The sequence below is a fragment of the Mesoplodon densirostris genome, chromosome 7 (assembly GCF_025265405.1).
Source record: "Mesoplodon densirostris isolate mMesDen1 chromosome 7, mMesDen1 primary haplotype, whole genome shotgun sequence".
Classification (NCBI taxonomy): Eukaryota; Metazoa; Chordata; class Mammalia; order Artiodactyla; family Ziphiidae; genus Mesoplodon; species Mesoplodon densirostris.
The window spans coordinates 90,846,096-90,864,173 of NC_082667.1; positions in this window are offsets into that span (position 1 = coordinate 90,846,096).

The window sequence follows — 18,078 nt, forward strand, 5'->3', positions numbered from 1 at the left end:
AATAAATGAAAATTATAAAACTGAAAAATTAAAAAAAAATCAAAATTTACTGGATGGGCTCAATCACCGAATGGAAAGGAAAGATTAAAAAATTTCAGTGAATTGAGCAAAATGACAACAAAGGCATTTCTAGTGTTCATCTCCTCAGCCAGAAAAATCAGTTTGAAAAACATCTGTGCACAAAAATACCTTCCCAAGAACCAAGGATTCTAGGTGACAGATTACAGCACTTGGGTAAAGCACACAAATGAAAAAAGAAACATTCAGGACAGTAGGAAAACTTAGATTCATATTACTTCCATCATCCACTCCCAAGACCAAGCAACCCCGTTTGGAGTGAGACACCTTCCCCACTAGACAAGGAGAGGGAACTAAGCATCTGACTTCACTGTGGACCCAAGAGCTGGGTTGCTCCTGCCCTAGACCAACTCCCACATTCCTAGGTGGCTCCCTGAAGGCTCCTGCAAATCCAAGCTCTGAGCCTACCCCAACACTAACCAGTTTCCATGGTCCAAGGCAGCTCCTGTGACCCCATGCTCCAGGCAATCTCTTGCAAACCCAGGCTTCCAGCCCACTCTGGCACAGTCTGGCTACAGTGACACAGAGCCATCAGTGGACTCCCTCAAATCCAGGCTTTAGGCATAATCTAGTATTGGCCAACTCCAATGACTCCTGTGGCTTCAGGCTCCCAATCAGACCCTAGAACCCAGGGTCCAGGTGGACATATGAGAATCCAGGATCCAGTATGAGCACAGTGCCAGCCCAACTGCTATAGACCCAGGCTGTGAAAATACTCTAGCAGCAGCACAGACTCAAGGCTGGCTCCCATGCACCCAAGCACTGGGTCTGCCTCAGTGCCAGACTGGCTCCCAATGTTCAAGATTTAGGCCAACAAATGTAGCCCCAGGCTCCATGTTCACATTGGTGTCAGGACAACTCCCCATCCTTAGGCTTAGGTGAACTCCTGTGAAACCAGCAACCCAGCACATGCTAGTATTAGACAGGCCCCTATGGACCCAGATGTCAGGCCACACCAGTGGAACTTAGTGTCTGGTTGGCCCTTGTGGATCCAGCATCCAGGTCTGTCCACACAGACTCAGGTTGTAGGGCCATCACATCAAACTCAAGCAACTGGACCCACCCCAGTGAACCTAGGCTCTAGATCCATCCCTGTGAACATAAGCACCACGCCTGTCCACCTAGGACACAGGAACCAGACCTGTCTGCCCAAGTACTCCATAAGAAAGCCTGCCTGCAGATACCATGATATGGTATCTAGAACCATGATATGGTTCACCTAGAACCTCAGGCTGGGCTGACATGTAAAGGTCTTTGCAGCAGAAGCCAGTCTGTAAAGATTAGAAGAGGTTCTTAATTCCTCAAATGTGCAGACACCAAAGCAGAACCACAAGAATCATGACTAATCAAGAAAACATGATACCACAAAGAAAACTCCAATAACTGACCATAAAAAATGGAGATTCTATGAACTCCCCAACATAGATTTCAGAATGACTCTCTTAAAGAACTTCAGTAAACTACAAGTAAACCCAGACAGATTACTAAATAAAATTAGGAAAAGAATACATGGACAAAATGAGAGGTTCAACAAAGAAAGAGAATTGAATAGAATTCTCCATTCAAAAAGCAAAGGAGTTGCTGAATGAATTTTAAAAGAAGACCAAACTATATGCTGCATGTAGGAGATTTACTTCAGCTTTAAAGACATCCACAGAATCAAAGTGAAGGGATGAAAAATATATCCCATGCAATTGGAAACCAAAAGAGATAAGGAGTAACTATGCTATGCCAAGCAAAATAATAATAAAAAAAGGAGGTCATTATATACTTATAAAGAGGTCAGTTCATCAAAAGTATTTAAAGTTTGTAAATACATGCACTCCACATCAGACCACCTAAAAATATTGGGTTGGCCAAAAAGTTTGTTTGGGTTTTTCCTTAATATCTTATGTAGAAACCCAAACGAACTTTTCGGCCAACCCAATATTAATCAAATACTAACAAATCTGAAAGGAGAAATAGACAACACTACATGACTAGGAGGGGCTTCAATGCATCACTTTTAAAAATAGTTAGATCATCCACAAAGAAAATCAGTAAGAGAACATTGGATTTGAACTATACCTTGGACAAAATGGACCTAACAAATATATACAGAACATTCCACCAAATAGCAGAATACACATTCTTCCCAGGAGCATACAGAACATTCTCCAGAGTAGATGATATGATATGTCACAAAACAAGTCTCAGCAAAGGCTGAAATCATACATAGTACTTTTCAACCAGGAAGTAGAAAGTAATAGCAGAAAGAAAAATGAAAAAAAAATCACAATGTGTGGAAATTAAGCAATAAACCCCTGAACAATAAACGGCTCAAAGAAGAAATCAAAGGGGAAATAAAATGTATTGAAAGAAAGAAAAATGGAAACTTAATATACCAAAACTTATTGGATGCAACAAAAGCAGTTCTGAGGGAATTTATAGCAAAAAAGCTTGTTTGTAAGAACAAAAAATGATATATAAGCATATGTAAGCAACCAAACTTTATACCTAAAGGAAATAGAAAAAAGGAACAAACTACCCCAAAGTTAGGAGAAGGAAAGACATAACAAAGAGCAGAGCAGAAACAAATGAAATAGACACCAGAAAAACAACAGAAAAGATAAATGAAACTAAGAGGTATTTTTTAAAAAAGATAAACAAAATTGGCAAATCTTTAACTATATTAGCTAATAAAAAAGGAGAGAAGACAAAATGAGGAATAAATGATGATACATTATGTTTGATACCACAGAAATAGAAAGGATCATAAGAGCATACTATGAACAATCTGATGTCAACAAATTGCATAATCTATAAGAAATGAATAATTTCAGGAAACATACAATCTACCAAGACTGAATCAGGAAGAAACAGAAAATCTGAACAGACCAATAATGAATACAGAGATTGAAACAGTAATCAAAATCTTGCAACAAAGAAACTCCCAGGGCTAGTTGTTTTCACTGGTTAATTCTACCAAATATTTAAAGAAAATTCACACTAATCATCTCAGACTCTTCCAAAAAATTGATGAGGCAGAAACACTTCCAAGCTCATATTATGAGGGCAGTATTACTCTGATGCCAAAGCCAAATACAGACAATACAAGAAAACTACTGTCCAATATCCCTGATGAGTACAGATGCACAAGTTATTAAAAAAAAATACTAGGAAAACAAATAAAACAGCACATTAAGATGATCATATACCATAATCAAGTGGGATTTATCTCTGCAGTGCAAGGATAGTTCCACAGAAATAAATCAATAAATATTATATACCACATTAATAAAATAAAAAATACAAATCATAAGATGTCTTCAATGGATGAAGAAAAACATTTAAAAATATTCAGCATTATATAATGATAAAACTCTCAACAAATTGGTATAGAAGAAATGTATCTCAACATAATATAGTCTATGTACAACAAACACCCATCTAAAATAATACTCAATGTTAAAAAAGTGAAAACTCTCCCACTAAGATTAGAACAAGACAAGGATACCCAGTCTCACCAGTCTTATTCAACATAGTATTGGAAGTCCTAGACAGAGCAATCAGGCAAGAAAAATAAAAAGTATCCAAATAACAAAGGAAGATGTAAAATTTTCCCTGTAGATGTTATTCTCTTATACAGATAATCCTAATGACCCCACCAAAAATCTGTGAGAACTAATCAACAAATGCATTAATCTTGCAGGATACAAAATCATCATATAGAGATCAGTTTCATTTCTATACACTAACAACAAACTATCTGAAAAAGAAATAAAGAAAACAATGCCATTTACAATAGCATCAAAAATAAAATCATTAGAAATAAATTTAATCAAGGAGGTGAAAGAACTGTATGATGAAAACTACAAAAAATATTTAAAAAATTGTAGAAGACACAATTAAACAGAAATATATCACATGTTCATGGATCAGAAGAATTAGTAGTTTGAAAATGTCCATACAACACAACAAACCAATCTATAGATTCAATGCAATCCTTATCAAAATTCCAATGGCTTTTTTCACAGAAATGGAAAAAAAATCCTAAAATTTGTACAGAAATACAAAAGACCCAGAATAGCCAATGCAATCTTCACAAAGAAAAAACAAAACTGAAAGCATCACAATTACTAATTATAAACTTTATTACAAAGCTCTAGTGAACAAAACTGCATGTTATTTTCATAAAAATAATATGCATAGAAAAATGGAACACAATCGAGAGTCCAGAAATATACCCATGCACATTCAGTCAACTAATAATTGACAAGAAACTCAAAAATACTAAATAGGAAAATGATAGGCTCTTTAATAAATAGGTATTGTGAAAACTGGATATTCACATGCCAAAAAATGAAATTTGACCCCTATCTTACACTACTCACAAAAATTAACTTGAAATGGATTAACAAATTAAATTTAAGACCAAGGATTGTAAAATTGTTAGGAAAAATCATAGGGAAATCCTCCTTGACATTGGGTTTGGCAATGAGTTTTAGGATATGACAACAAAGGTGAAAGCAATAAAATCATAAATAAACAAATGGGACAATATCAAACTTAAAAGCTTCTGCACAACAATATAAACAATCAGTAAAATGAAAAGCCTACCTATAGAATGGGAGAATATTCACCTATCTGATATTTAAAAATATATGTTTAATATTCAAAATATTAAAGGTACTCATACAATTCAATAGCAAAAAGCCTGTTTAAAAATGGAAAAGAACTTGAATAAATTTTTTTTTTGCAAGGAGACAAACATGTACATGAAAAAGTGTTCAACATCACTAATCATCAGGGAAATTGTAAATCAAAGCCATAATGAGATACCACCTCACACCTCTTAGAGTGACTATTTTCAAAAGAACAAAAGAAAACAAATGTTTGCAAAGCTTTGGAGAAAAGGGAACTTTGTGCACTGTTGGCTGGAAGGAAAATTGGTGCAGCCACTCTGGAAAACAGTATGGAGGTTCCTCAAAACATATTAAAAACAACTATCATGTGATCCAGTGCTCTCACTTCTGGGTATATATCTGAAGGAAATTAAATCAGTATTTTGAAGAGAATCTGCAACTTCATGTTTTTTAAAGCACTATTCACACTAACCATGACATAAAATGAAAAGGAAATAAAAACATTATCAGATCATGAGTAAACCTACTCTGAAAGAATGTCCAAAGGAAATCACTTAAACAAAAAGGAATGGTAAAATAAATCTTAGAACATCAGAAAAGAAGAAAGAACAATAAAATGAGCAAAAGGTTTTCTTTCTCCTTTTGAGTTTTCTAATATATGTTTAAGTGTTGTAACAAGAAGTATATTTTCTGATGTGATTCTCAATATATGTAGATGAAATATTTAAGACAGTTATACTATAAACTATAGAGGATTGTTGAGTTAAAACAATGAAATATTTCTACACTAAACTCAAACTGTTAAAAATTTTAACCCAGTAGACTCTGATAAATTACCTATGTGTAATCCAATAACTAGAGAAACCAATAAAATATTATACAAGATATATACCTAAAATAGTATGGATAAATTAAAATAGTATTCTAAAAAATGTCCTAGTGACATATAGGAGGAAAGGAAATAAAACAAAATAATAAAAAATAAGGAATAAACAGAAAATGAAAAAAATAAAATGCGAGACTTAAGCCTTAAGAAAACAGCGATTACATCAAATGTAAATAAAGTACACCAATAAAAAGACAGATATGGATAAAATATATATATATATAAGTGTGATGTAACTATAAGCAGGTCATAATATTGAATGAAAAAACCAGCAAGATGGCAAAGTAGAAAGACCTTGAGCTCACCTCCTCTCATGGGCACACCAAAATTACAACTATTTACAAAATAACTAAAAAAACAGAAAAGAACTTCTACAACTAAAGACATAAAGAAGGAACCACAATGAGATGGGTAGGAGGGACTGAGTTGTGTTATATTCAAGACCCATACCCCCAGGTGGGTGACCCACAAACATGAGAATAATGATTATTACAGAGGTTCTCCTCAAGGAGTGAGGGGTCTGAGTCTCACATCAGACTCCTAATCTGGGAGATCCTGTGCCAGGAACACAAGCTCCTAGAACACTTGGCTTTGAAGACCAGCAGAGCTTACTTTCAGGAGAGCCAGAGAGCTGTGGGAATAGAGACACCACTCTTAAAGGGAGCACACAAAATCTCACAGCTTTAATAAACTTTGCAGAAGCAGTAATTTGAAAGGACCCTGTTTCACACCTACCTGCTGATCTTGGAGAATTTTCTGGAGAGGCAGGAGACAACTGGGGATCACTCTGGGAGGTAGACACTGCCAACAGACACTTTTGGGAGCTCATTCTATCTCGTGTATACTGGTGCTGGTAAGCACCATTTTGGAATCCTTCCTCTAGATTAACCTCAGGACACAGACTTGTCCTCACCCACAAGTCTGTAGGAACCAATATTGGGATACCAAGCATCTAACTGGTTAGGGACACAGCATCACCAACCAGCAGACAGGCTGCCTTCAGACCTTCTGAGCCCACAGGCACCCCTGGATACAGCCTGCCCACCAGAGGGCCCAGGACTAGGCTTCACACAACAGTGTTCAGGTACTAGATCCAGGACCCCCAGGGCCCTTGCAACCAGTGATCCTGGGACCTAACTACACCCATCAGTGGGCAGGCATCAGCCCCAGTATCTTCTGGGCCCTGGCCCTGCCCGCCAGAAAGCTCTCTAGCCTTGGGACCAGTCTCATCCACCAGTGGTTGAAAAACAGCCTCAAGATAACCACTGTCCTGCAGTCTGACATGACAGGACCCAGCTCACACACCAGCAGGCCAGCATCAACCCTGGGACTAGCTGAGGCACAGCCCCATCCACCAGCAGGCCAACACAAGCTTCAGGACACCACGGGTCCCTCAGCCAGCCTTGTCAGGAACCAGCTCCACACAACAATAGTCAGACATCAGCTCCGGGACCCCTGGGTGCTGCAGTCAGACCCTGTGACCTGGCTCTGCCTGACAGTGGGCTGGCACAAGCACCAGGATCTGGTGAATGGGCACTGACTCTAGGAGCCCCTGGAACCTGACCTTGCCTACCAGTAAGGCAGCAAAAGCCCCAGGACCACTGGGTTTCCACAGCCAGAGTTTTCATGTCCTGGCCCTGCCAACCAGCAGCTGACAGCCTCCACATAAGGCAGGTCCTGGCAACCCACCAAACTGAGGCCCAGTCACACCTACCAGCCTGCCCACAGTTGTCAGCCCACTACAATAGAAGAACGCACACAGCCCATATAGAGGGCACCTCTAAAGCATATGGCTCTCATGAGCAGAGGGGAGTGTGCTTCTGAAATGCACCGGATCTCTTATAAAAGGTCACTTATTCATGATTGGGAAACATAGCCAACTTACTAGATACACAGAAATAAAAAAAGCAAAAAAGGTAAAATGAGGAAACAGAAGAACATGTTCCCAATGAATGAACAAGATAAAACTCCAGAAGAAAAACCAAGTGAAGTGGAGATACCTTTCTACCTGAGAAAGAGTTCAAGGTTAATAATCATAAACATGATCAAAAAACTTGGGAGATGAATGGATAAATAGAGCAAGCAGTTAGAAATTTTTAACAAAGAGAGAAAATATAAGGAACAATCAAACAGAGATGAAGAATTCAATAACCAAAATGAAAAATATACTACAAGGAAACAACAGTATACTAAATGATATGAAAGAACAATCAGTGAGCTGGAAGACAGTGAAGTGGAAATCACTGAAGCTGAACAGGACAAAAATTTAAAAAAAAATTAAAAGCAATTTGGAAAGTCCCAGAGATTTCTGGGGCAACATCAAGTGAAATAACATTTACGTTATAGGGGTCCCAGAAGGAGAAGAGAAAGACAAAGTGGCAGAGATTTTACTTGAAGATGTAATAGCTGAAAACTTTCCTAACCTGGGAAAGGAAACAGGTATCCAAGTTCAGGAAGCACAGAGAGTTCCAAACAGGATTACCTCAAAGAGGACCACACCAAGAAACATTGTAATTAAAATGACAAAAATTAAAGATAAAGAGAATATTAAAAGCAGCAAGGGGAAAGCAACAAGTTACGTACAAGGGAACCACCATAAGGTTATCAGCTGACTTTTCAGCAGAAGCACTGTGGGTCAGAAGGCAGTGGCATGATATATTTATTTTAAATGATGAAAGGAAAAAAAACTACAACCAAGAATCTCTACCTGGCAAGGCTCTCATTCAGATTTGCTAGATCAAAAGTTTTACAAAAAAGCAAAAGTTGAAAGAGTTTAGTACCATCAAACCAGCTTTATAAGAAATGTTAAAGGGACTTTTCTAAGTGAAAAAGAAAAGGCCACAACCAGAAATAAGAAAATTATGAAAGAAAATAACTTTGGCAAAAACAAATATACAGAAAAGATAGTAAATCAACCATGTACAAAGTAAGTAAGAAGTTTAAAAAGCAAAAGGAGTAAAATAATCTATATCCACAATACAAATTAAGGAATATGCAAAACGGATGTAAAATATGGTGACAAAAATAGTAATCATGAGGGGAAGAAAGTAAAATTGGAGGTTGTTGAAATGCATTTGAAATTAAGAGATAACTTAAAATAATAAAGTATATAGAGAGAATGCTATACATAAAACTCATGCTGAACAAAACTAAAAATCTATAATAGATAATACACACAAAAAGAGAAAGGAACCAAAACATATAACTAAAGACTGTCATCAAATCATAAAGAATGACACAAAAGAAGAGGAAAGGAACAAAAGAGAACTACAAAACAACCACAGTTAACAAAGTGGCAACAATTATGTATATATCAATAATTATACGTAAATAGACTGCTCAAATCAAAATACATAGAGTGGCTGAATGGATACAAAAACAAGGCCCATATATATGCTGCCTCCAAGAGACTCACTTCAGATCTAAAGACACACAAGAACTGAAAGTGAAGGGATAGAGAAAGTTGTTCAATACAAATGGAAATCAAAAGAAAGCTGGGGTAGCAATACTTATATCAGAAAACACAGACTTTAAAACAGACTGTTACAAGAGGCAAAGAAGGACATTACATAATGATCAAAGGATCAATTCAAGAAGAAGATATAACAATGGTGTATACATACATACATATATATATATATACACACACACACACTCAACATAGGACAACTTAATATATAAAGTCAGAAATGTCAGAATGGCTACCATCAATAAGACCATAAATATTAAGTATTGGTGGGGATGTGGAGAAAGGGAACCCTTGTATGCTGTCAGTGGGAATGTAAATTTGTGTAGCCACTGTGGAAGACAGTATGAAGGTTTTCAGAAAACTAAAAATAGAACTACTGTATGATCCAGCAATTCCAATCCTCAGTGTCTATCCAAAGAAAATAAAAACGCTAATTTGAAAAGATACATGCACCTCAATATTCATAACAGCATTATTTACAATTGCTAAGATATGGAATCAACCTGTGTCCATCAACAGATGAATGGATAAAGAAGATGTGATATATACACATATATAGTATATATATACATACACACACACACACATGCACACATACACACAACAATGGAATACTACTCAGTCCTAAAAAATAATAAAATTTTGCCATTTGCAGCAACATGGATAGATCTGAAGGATATTATGCTTAGTGAAATAAGTCAGACAGAGAAAGACAAATACTGTATATTATTTCTTATACTTGGAATCTAAAAAATAAAACAAACTACTGAACATAAGAAAAAAGAAACAGACTCACAGCTATAGTGGACAAGTTAGAGGTTACCAGTGGGGGGAGAAAAATTGGGAGGGACAAGATAAGGGTAGGGGATTAGTGGTCTAAGCTACTATGTGTAAAATAAAATACCTCCTTCACCTTAATTCTGGAGAAAGTGAACATCAGTAGTAAGCATCATAACACATTGACATGTGTATCCCTGTAGATAGGGAATAGTCTTTTTCTTTTTTCTTTTCTTTTTTTTTTTTTTACAATCTAAAAATTTGTGTAAAGAAAATGATAAAGATGACACTCTCCACTGAAAATCTACAGAGAGACCAATAGGCTTACTAGTTGCTTTTCAGGCTGAGCCATGAGACAATTTTGTTTTATTTTGCTTCCGTTTTTGATAGAATAAATTTGCTCTCCCAAAGGTTGTCAAGTTAAAGGACTCATGAGTATATTCTGCGAACATAAAAGAGAAAAAGAACCAGAGTAAGGTAACTTTTGTCCTCACAATAAGCATTGTTAGAGGGGTAGAGGACCAAGCAACATAAACTGGTGTTGAATAGTGAATTCCAAGGAATTAAGGAAAGAGCTGCATTGACTACACAGATAAGACATTCATTTGCCTGTGTCAAGGGAACTCAAATAAAAGGTACTCTGCTATAGAAATGTGGACATACCCAGAAGATAAAATGTCCAGTTTTAAGGGTCTTTTATACCCACAGAGTAAAAAGTCAGCCTATATAGTAAATGAATATATTTTCAAGGAATGAGGTGAGACCAAAATAAAGATGGTTTTTATTATATCACAGGTAGTGATTGTTTAACACAACAAAGATTAGACAGATATACAGACAGACTGATCAATTTTCAAATAAATATTGTTTGTTGTCTAAATAATCTTACATTCAAAATTCTTTTTTCAAACATCTGTTTTCTCTTCCAACTTCTCCAAATGCTTCTATAGTGGCCATTTAATTGACCCGTGCAGTGGTTTAGAAAAACATAACTTTTCAGCTAATTAATAGTATCATTTTCTTTACACAACTTGTTTTTAGTTTAAAGGAGAGGATCATGTAACATACTGAGGACAACAGTGAGGCCAAGAAAAATGAAAGGAGAGAAGAGATTTAGCCTTAAAAAAAGGGTAAATGGTGTCGTTGTTTCATTTGAGTGGGCACAAAAATAAACCCAAATTAAATGTGTCAAGGAAAAAATATTACAAGATAGAGTAGAAAAGTAGGTATATGCGGCAAGCTTTGAAGAGCTAGGAATACATCTAATTATTCGTATATTTTGTATTCCCCTACCAAAATTACAAGTGTAATATCAAAGCTGGGAAGAATTTTTAAGGCTACAGAAAGGATGTTTAAATAAATGCCAAGATATTTTTAATTCACATAAAATATCTTAGGTTTTAAAAAATTATTTAAACAGTTTATGTAGAAAAAATAGATAGGTGTACTGGTTTCAGAAGACAAACAGAAAAGATGAGGAGGCACAGTGAAATTTTTTTTAAAGTGTATTTTCCCCTTGCAAAAACATATGCTCAGTATTAAAAGAAGAAAAGAAGAAAAACATCCATATTTCAACTATTGAAAAATGTAACATTTTAACTTATTTCTGATATTTTACAGTGATTTTCCTTTCTGTTAAACTTGTATGAAATTTTATTTAAAAATTTTAAACTTGGCAAGGGAACGAATATAAATTTTCTAATTCATTGCTTCTCTCCACCTCTTATGTTATTATCTAATGCCTACCCACACATTCCTCCTTTTTCTTTCCTACTGATTGATGCTCAGACATATCTTCATTGTTTCATGTCTTCACTATTTTTTGTTAGTCTCTGCTTTATAACAAAATGAATCAGTTACACATACACATATGTTCCCATATCCCCTCCCTCTTGCGTCTCCCTCCCACTCTCCCTATCCCACCCCTCCAGATGGTCACAAAACACCGAGCTGATCTCCCTGTGCTATGCGGCTGCTTCCCACTAGCTATCTACCTTATGTTTGATAGTGTATATATGTCCATGACTCTCTTTCCCTTTGTCACAGCTTACCCTTCCCCTTCCCCATATCCTCAAGTCCATTCTCTAGTAGGTCTGTGTCTTGTCTTCACTATTAAAAGAGAATCAGGATTTCCTTATCCCTAGGTATTCTCTGTACTCATCCACCTGTCCCATAACCTCCAGGTTCATTTTCTTAAAATTTCAACCACTCACACTGAAAAACACTTACTAGGGACTGTTTGAAAGCCTTGTAGAGGAAGTGGTATGAAAGGAAGCAGAGATTCACATAGTAGATGTATCTCCTTGCCTGTGTATTTTTACTGCCTGAGGAAGCACAACACATCATATGCTATCTAAATATTGATGACCATTACTTATTTATTATAACAACTATGGATGCAACAAACTGTTATCAGCAAATAGAATTAATGTAAGACCCAACACAGCAGAGATAATTCTCTTATGTTCCTTCCATAAGTGAAGATAAATAAACAGGACAGAAAGCTGGTCAAATTATTTTCAACTCTTATAAGTGGAAAATAGCTGTATTAGTTTCTAATCTATACCAAATCTCAGTATCAATAAGTCATTTGTAATCCTGTTTCATGATACTGAGAAGTCTTCTTTTGTAATTTCTATCTCTGTCCAGAATAAAAATGTTCTATTTGCCAAGGTTTATTTTGCATTTCTATTAAAAGTTTCCTTGGGTTTCAAGCAATTTATTTTTAATTTTAGAATATTTTATTTAATAAGTAATATAACAATAATATTGGAGAAGTTTCCTCAGAAAAAGTAATAATCTCTGATTAATTTTATTACTACTATACAGTTTTTATCTACTTGCCTTGAAGACTTTTTTTGCACAGATGCAATCCTTGTGCTATTATAGATTTACATTTTTTTTCTTTCTTTCTTTCTTTTTTTTGTGGTATGCAGGCCTCTCACTATTGTGGCCTCTCCTGTTGCGGAGCACAGGCTCTGGATGCACAGGTTCAGCGGCCATGGCTCACGGGCCGAGCCGCTCTGCAGCATGTGGGATCTTCCCAGACTGGGGCACAAACCCGTGTCCCCTGCATCAGCAGGTAGACTCTCAACCACTGTGCCACCAGGGAAGCCCTAGATTTGCATTTTGATTTTTTAATTGATTTTAAATTTCAAATATTTTTAAAAATTGACCTATTTCTTTGTTATTATATATTTATTAGCTCAATAATATTTCAGCTATTTGATGTATCATGTTTTTAACAATTTTAATTTCTCCATTTAGAAATAACCAACTTAAAAATTAAGTGTTAAAATAGAACAAATTGATAACTTGAGAACTGTTCATATTGCTAGCATTATAGAATTGAAATAGTTGATAACTCATGATGAACATCACATATCTTCTCTAAGCACATTGTGTATATCAGGACAAAAGGACATGTATATCATGGTAGTTACCCAGTGGATTTTAACTAAAGGGGATTTCTACACCAAGGGTTGACAAACTATGGTCCTTAGGAAAGATGCCTGTCTGAGTTAATGATTTCATTGGAATACAGCATGCTCATTCATTTACATAATTGTCCACAACGACTTTTGCACTCTAATGACAGTTGAATAGTTAGGAGGGAAACACCATGGCCTACAAAGCCTAAACTACATACTCTCTGGGCAAAACTTCCATACCAGTGTTAGGAGTAACCCCAACACATTGTCTTATGTTAGTAGAATAATGACAAAATATACATTTTAGCAAATTAGCTGTTGAGTGGGAGATAAGAGAGTTTTTGGACCAGTACAGTCCTTTCTGCTCCTCCCCTCCATAAATCATTACCCTGACTGTAGACTGACAATCCTAACACCAATGCAATAATGTCATTCCACTGCTGAAAAACTAAGTAGTTATGCATAGCTTTCAGACAGAACTTTAATTTCATAGCATGTTTACAGATGAAACCTGAAAAGATATTCTGATGCCATCATAAAAGTTTCATTCACAGTAGACATATAAAAATTTCCACTACTGTCAATGAATTGTTGTATATTATTATTTCACATTTTATTCATAGCTTCTGATGTGTTTGGTTTTTCTTACATATTTTTTCCAGAATTTATTATTTTATATATGTTAATCACCTAGTTGAACATTTGAATATTGTCAGTGCTTTATATTTGCATAGTCACAGGTATTACAATAAAAATCCATGAAAGCCTTTTTGAACAAAACCTTAATATAATTCTTCAAACATTGTATTAAGCTGAAATATTCCTGCTTTGGGTAAAATCCAGAATCATAAAAATACTGGTCAGTAACATTACTTTGCTTACATTCAGCTCTAAAATCAAATTTTTATTGAAGTACAGTCATGTTAATAAAAACAAATATTAAGTGCAATTTTGTGATTGATCTTCAAAATGTGAATTATCTTCAAAATGCTGAAACTAGAACATATATTTGGGTGTTCCAAAATACAGGCTGCTTAGAATTCTAATAATATGTAACACAGGGCATATGTATTCTTTGTTTTCCAATTCTTACTCACATTGTCAGGCACATATCTGGAGCGTCTGGTAAATACAGAGTGAAGGAATTAATACAAGACATCCATGTATATAAAAAGAAGGTTAGCCTGAGACTTCAATTCTGCCTAGAATGTTCAGTGTGAAAAAGTATTGTCAGGGCCTCCCTGGTGGCGCAAGTGGTTGAGAGTCCGCCTGCCGATGCAGGGGATACGGGTTCGTGCCCCGGTCTGGGAGGATCCCATATGCCACGGAGCGGCTGGGCCCGTGAGCCATGGCCGCTGAGCCTGCGCGTCCGGAGCCTGCGCGTCCAGAGCCTGTGCTCCGCAACGGGGGAGGCCACAACAGTGAGAGGCCCGCACACCGCAAAAACAAAAACAAAACAAAACAAAAAAAAAAAAAGTATTGTCAACTTGGGTATAAGCTCAGTTGTATTAAAATTAGCATACTTGGATCCTCTTTACATAATGAAAATTCAAAATGAACAGTATATTTAATGTTAGTTTATCATGAATGCTATCCAAGGTAGTTACCAATAGAATCAAAGGCATCCTTGTTATGCCATGATTCTAACCTATATCTATTATTACAGAAAAAAAAAAACATTCATAATGGTGCAGCGAGGCTTCAGTGTGGGCCTTAATCATTATCATCACAATAATTAAATAATGATATGCTTTGCTCAGGAAGTTGTGGAAAAAACAAGCAGAAGTGTCTGAGAATGATTCTTGGAGCTCTTTTGAGTTGCCCAAACACACTTGAAGAGGAAGAGAAATCTTTTCTTCCTAGCATCAGGAAATACTATATCCAAGTTCAGTTTCCCTTATACTTGGGGGTCCCCATTCCCAAACACAAACCTACCTCATCAGAAGACACTGTAAAACCCCAAGGACCCTCAGGTCTCTAGATCCTTGCTAACTGAAATTTCTAGATAACTCCTATGGGCACCTGGCCTATAAAATCCAGCTGATACCAAACATTGTATTACACTACAGACAAATCTGCACTGTCATGTTGGATCTATAATAAGAAAGAAAAATAAGGGACAAACTTCCTCCATTGGAATGCAGACCCACATTGCTGGCCCAGCAATACCAGGTTCAGACTCCTTTTTTGTGAAATGATGGGAGAGTGTGTACCTGTGCTTTTGAATCTTTTCATGTTCGCTCCGCTATTAAGGATTTTCTATTTCTCTAGTATGCCTATTTTGATACTGTGAGACATTGTGATTATTTTCTTAAACTCTATTTCTGATAATTTGTTGTAACTCTATAAAAATGTAACAGATTTCTGTATATTAATTTTGTATCCTCTATTTTTACTGAATTTATTGATGATTTCTAGAAGTTTTTTTGTAGCATCTTGAGGATTTTCTATGTATAGTATCATGCCATCTGCAAAAAGTAACATTTATACTTGTTTTCCAATTTGGGTATATTATATTTTATTTTTGTCTGATTGCTGAAGCTAGGATTTCCAGTACTACATTGAATAAAAGTTGTGACAGTGGGCATCCTTGTCTTGTTCCTGATCTTATAGGAAATATTTTCATATTTTCACTGTTTAGTATGATACTAGCTGTGGGCTTATCACATATGGTCTTTATTATGTTGAGGTATATTCTTTCTACTCCTACTTTCCAGAGATTTTATCACAAATGGATGTTGAATTTTGTTTAAAGCTTTTTCTCTGCAACAACTGAGATGATAATATGGTTTTTATTCTTCAGTTTGTTAATGTGGTCTATCACATTGTTTGATATGTAGATACAGAACCATCTTTGCACCCTTGGGATAAATCCCACTTGATCATGGTGTATGACACTTTGTATTGTTGAATTTGCTTTGCTAATATTTTGGTGGGGATTTTTGCATCCATGTTCATCAGTGATATTGGCCTGTAATTTTTTTTTTTTTTGCATTTGATATTTTTATTTGATTTTAGTATCAGGGTGATGCTGGACTCATAGAATGAGATTAGAAGTATTTTTTTTCTCTGCAATTTTTGGGAATAGTTTGAGAAGAATAGGTGTTAACTCTTCTTTAAATGTTTGGGAGAATTCATCTTGAGGCCATCTTGCTCCAGACTTTTGTTTTGGGGGAGTTATCTTACCATTGATTCAGTTTCATTACTGGTAATTTTTCTGTTCATATTTTGTATTTCTTCATGGTTAAGTCAGATTGTACATTTCTAGGAAGTTGTCCATTTCTTCTGAGTTGTCCATTTTATATGCATATAATGTTCATAGCAAACTTTTATGATCCTTTGCAATTCTGTCATGTTAGTTGTAATTTTTTCTTTCTGATTTTACTGTTCTAGGCCCTCTCTCTTTTTTTCTTGATGTTTCTGTCAAAAGATTTATTACTTTTGTTTATCTTTTCAGAGAACCAACTCTTAGTTTCACTGATCTTTTCTTTTTTTTTTTGTCTCTATTTCATTTGTCTGCTCTGATCTTTATGCATTCTTTCTACTAAATTTGGGTTTTGTTTGTTCTTATTTTTCTAGTTCCTTCAGGTGTTTAATTTATTTATTTGGGATTTTTCTGATTCCCTGTGGTAAGCTTGTATTGCTATAAATTTCTCTCTTGGAACTGCTTTTCTGTGTCCCTTAGATTTTGTAGTTGCATTTTCATTCTCATTTGTTTCCAGGTTTTTTGATTTTTTCTTTAATTTTTTTCAGTGATCCATTGGTTATTTAATAGCATATTGCATACATATATATATATATATATATATATAATGTATATGATATATATAGTAGTATATTAATTAATAATAATATGTTAATATTAATGTATATATATATAAAACATTCCTTCCAAAAGAGCAGAATACATATTCTTTTCAAGTTCACATTGAACATTCTCCAGGATAGATCATATGCTAGGCCACAAAACAAGTATCAATAAATTTAAGAAAACAAATCATTTCAAGCATATTTTCTTATCACAACAATATGAGAAAATAAATCAACTATATTAAAAGAAAACACAAGCTCATGGATGCATGTACACACTTTTAAAGATTCCTAATCTTTTATTAGTTTCGCATTTACGGCCTATTATATATTAAAAGATATACACCATTGTTCCAACTCTTAAGAATATAAAGAGATATTCTGGGCTATCTACTATGTTAAGATACCTTGGTTACAAGCAAGAGGAATACAAAACTTAGCTTGAGTGAAATAGGAAATTTATTGCCTTGCATCCTAATTAAAAAGTCCAAGACCTCAAGTATGGGTAAATCCAAAACGTCAATGAAAATAGACTTTCTCCTTTTCTGGCTGGCTCTGATATCTTCTCTCTTGGCTTTATTCTTAAGTATATTATCTCTCTGTGAATGCAAGGATGCATTATCCTCAAAGCCATCAATCATATAGAAAAGGGATTTTTTTTTTTTTATCTTTCTCTAATCACTCAAGACAATTTTCCATGGAGGTTGTTGGTTAGCCCAGCTTTTGTTCTATGTTCACTCCTGTGGAAGTTGGAGTCAAGCCTATATGACTGACAGTTCCATAAGTGGAAGAGGGAGATCTAAAGGAAAGAGAAAAAATGTTGAAATTAACAAACTAACTTATGACCACTATATTTCACCAAGTAGTACATTCCATTCAAATTCTTAATATGATCTTAACTTCTCTAAATTTAAAAAATTAATTGGCTTAGAAACATCTAAACAGCTTTTAATTATATTCAAATATACTGTAAGGTCTCATGCTTGTCTTAGTTTTCTATAA